Source organism: Sinocyclocheilus grahami, unplaced genomic scaffold (assembly GCF_001515645.1).
Source record: "Sinocyclocheilus grahami isolate Dianchi unplaced genomic scaffold, SAMN03320097.WGS_v1.1 scaffold5843.1, whole genome shotgun sequence".
NCBI lineage: Eukaryota > Metazoa > Chordata > Actinopteri > Cypriniformes > Cyprinidae > Sinocyclocheilus > Sinocyclocheilus grahami.
Window position 1 is genome coordinate 10787 of NW_015510424.1, and position 431 is coordinate 11217.

Sequence of the window (431 nt, forward strand, 5' to 3'; positions counted from 1 at the left end):
GTATACTGGCCAGGTTAAACAGAAATAATAAATAATGACTTGATCAGTCAAGGCACTTTAACAGATTGGCTACAGACAGTCATTTAGCGTTTAATGACCTTTACAAAATTGTCTTTCAGGAGAAAAGCCTCATCATTTGCATTGACTGTAGGCTATATTCTGATGAATTTGGCTGTAGGATGGTCCAAATGACTTGCTCCACCCACCATTAAGACTCAAAAAATAATGAAGATCATCCAAGGCACTCATTTTTTGAATACTGCTCCAAGCATACGCAGACACTGCAAAACTAAGAAGAGCTTATCGTAGCTTGTAAGTATTAGATCTATGCTTTGCTTTATATAAGCGTAATTAAATATTTAAAGCATCATAAGTACTATATATTTTGTAGCAAGTTATATTTATCTTCAAAAAATAAAGCATATAAAAAA